The sequence below is a fragment of the Sesamum indicum genome, linkage group LG12, assembly GCF_026168435.1.
Source record: "Sesamum indicum cultivar Baizhima isolate 11 linkage group LG12, ASM2616843v1, whole genome shotgun sequence".
NCBI lineage: Eukaryota > Viridiplantae > Streptophyta > Magnoliopsida > Lamiales > Pedaliaceae > Sesamum > Sesamum indicum.
In genome coordinates, this window is record NC_142668.1 from 3,747,897 (window position 1) to 3,750,934 (window position 3,038).

General features: G+C 38.4%; 1 pseudogene; it reads right to left on the minus strand.

Annotated features, from left to right (window-relative positions):
• Positions 1–1,981: 1,981 nt before the first annotated feature.
• LOC148784646 (secreted RxLR effector protein 161-like) lies at positions 1,982–2,639 on the minus strand (annotated as a pseudogene).
• Between the last annotated feature and the right edge of the window lie 399 nt (positions 2,640–3,038).

A 3,038-nucleotide genomic window follows, 5' to 3' on the forward strand; every position in this document is an offset into this window, starting at 1 on the left:
CCAGTTCAAAGGGGTGTTCTCATTGAAATTCTAGGGCGTTCGGTGTTTTTCAAAAGCATAATAAGAACCATGTAAATATGCTAGACATGTGGCTAGAGGATGAAACAAAAAGTACAAAAATATAGTATGAAACTTTACCTTTTTGTTTCTTTAGAAAACTGCAACGTGCATTGTTCCCTTTATGTTCTCCTGTTCCGTTCACTTTAGAATTCAAATTAGAATTCCTCTAAGTTGTCCACACCACAAAATGAAAAGGTAAAGTTCTTGTTCTATTGCTAGATAGAACAAAGAACCAAGAAAAAAACAACTTCAAACACAACACTATTGTTTAGTGCTTTTGGATTGTTTTATGTTCTAATTTGAATCCAATTCAAAATAGAACCAAAAGCAGAATATTTTTGAGAGAAAATGGAGAGAAAAATTTGTGGCTTTTTTGTGGTGGTTATGATAGATATGTGTGTACGTTTTGTATATCATACAATTGAATTCAAAATTCAATAACTACTAAGTTTGCCCCCAAGACAACTGATACAATCATATTCATATAACCTCCAACCATGATGAAATAACTCCTCCATCATGTTCATCATGGTGAGGAGTTTCAACTCCTTAATCAAATTAAATCAAGCCCCACTAAATTCCATTGATTCATTTATCCAATTAAATAAATCTACCCAAATACTAATTAAATAATCTAATTAATTAATTAAGTCTAAAAATTAATTAATCCAATTTATTAATTCTTGAGCCATCCATCAAATGGATTGCTAAATAAATAATCCAATCATTTATATATATTCTCCTTAAATTAATTTAATCCAATTAAATCAATTCATTTCTTCTTGAATTAATTCCAAATTAATTCCACCAATCCATAGTAATTTGTGTGTGACTCTTCAGGTTCACCATCAGCTATTGGGTTTGTGTCCAACACAATAATTAATTAAATCTTATTTGATTAACTTATTTCCAATTAACCATTAATCGAAAATTTCCGTCACTATGGGTGGCCGTCTAACAACGGTCCATGACACTAGAGACTAGGTGAATGTTGGCGTGAACATTTAGGCTCCCAAGTACCATTGGGGTCCTTCCATCATTCGTCTCCCAATCTAAGTCTAGGGCATGGAGTTGGGCGTCGGCTCCTATCCTGGACTAGATACTATGCTCGATAATTCGATATGCGTTTGCTCTATTAATTGACATAGAAAACCAGTCCCTACTCAACCGATTATTGCGGCCACAGACTCTAAGAGCACCAACCATCTCTAAGCGCATAGGAGACTCGACTGTCATATATAAACAAGTGAGGAATTCTATCTTGGAATCCATTGTCCTCATTGCATATTCTAATTGCACTGAACATGATTTGAAATGACCACATCCAAGATACGGTCATCTTTCGTCAAATCCAAGATACAACCATCACATGCATGTAACTGCCATGGTTCCTCAAGTCTAAGGGCTTTTCCCGTACTATCTGAGCCAGGAAGATCTAGTCATATCGACTAAGCCTCCATAGCTTCCATATGACGACTTCCCATGAGTCAGTTCTGTTGGTTTGACAACCTTTTCGACCACCCACTAACATTGCGTAGACGTCCAACGTCTGTCGTTGGTGAAACACGACACTCATTCAATGGATGCAATTTTAGTGCAAGTCTCAACAGGACTCTCTATGCCCAATGTCGAGGTCCTCGACTTGGAACGCTTCAAACCTAACCTTCAGAAGTTGGTTTCATGGCCACCATCCAATGTGCAGCCCAACTACATAGGTTGTACAATTTGGTTTGTGGGCTTTGTTGTGATGTTAATCCTATAAACATAATCAGTGAGCACAACAAATACAATTGCCAGATAATAAATACTCCCTTTGTTCATAAACAATGTTATAATTACACCAAAATTGTCGGAACAGATTACATAAAGGCCAATCCAATTGGCTTTTTGGTCACCTATTCTAACAAACTTCCACTTGACGTTAAAGCCAATCACTCATTAATCTCAAACTCATCTTTCCAAGATGTTGAGCATGAGAAATCTGCGACACCGGCTTGGCCAATGGATCTGCTATATTTTCTGCTGATGTGACTCGGTCCATCTGAACCTCACCTCTTTCAACCATCTCTCTAAGCAGATGGTAGTGTCTAACAATGTCCTTGGATCTGTGATGAGATCTTGGTTCCTTTACTTGCGCCATAGCCCCGTTGTTATCATAGAAGATAACCAGTAGCACGGCAATGCTAGGCACTACACCCAAGTCTTGGATATAGTTCTTCATCCAAACCGCTTCCTTAGCTGCTTCCGAAGCTGCTATGTACTCAGCTTCAGTGGTGGAATCCGCTGTGATATCCTGCTTGAATACAAACCCTAATTTGGACTTGGCATCATCCTCATCAGACTGGAAGCTAGCGTCACTGTAGCCTTTCTGAATTAACTCTCCACCACCATAAACCAAGAACATATCTTTAGTCCTTCTTAGGTACTTAAGTATGGTCTTGACTGCAGTCCAGTGAGCCTCATTAGCACATGCCTCATATCTGCTCGTTACACTCAATAGCAAAAGAGACATCTGGCCTTGTGCACTGCATAGCATACTGAATGCTGCCTACGGCTGAAGCATAGGTTATGTTAAACATTTTTATAAGCTCCTTATCAGTCTTTGGAGACTGCTTCTTGGACAACTTAACCGCATGCCTCATAGGAAGGAATCCTCATTTGAAGTTTTCCATCTTGAATCTCTTCAAAACTTTCTGAATATACGAGGTTTGGGTCATTCCTAACATCATTTTAGATCTATCCCGAATAATCTTGATGCCTAGGATGTAGGAAGCCTTACCCAAATCCTTCATGGAGAATTGTATGGACAACCATGCTTTAGTATCACCATCACCTAACATCTTGACGTCATTACCAATGAGCAAGATGTCGTCCACATAAAGCACTAGGAACACAACTGAGCTCCCACTAACCTTCTTGTATACACAAGGGTCAAAGTCTTTCTTTATGAAATCATAATCTTGTAAGACCTCATCACA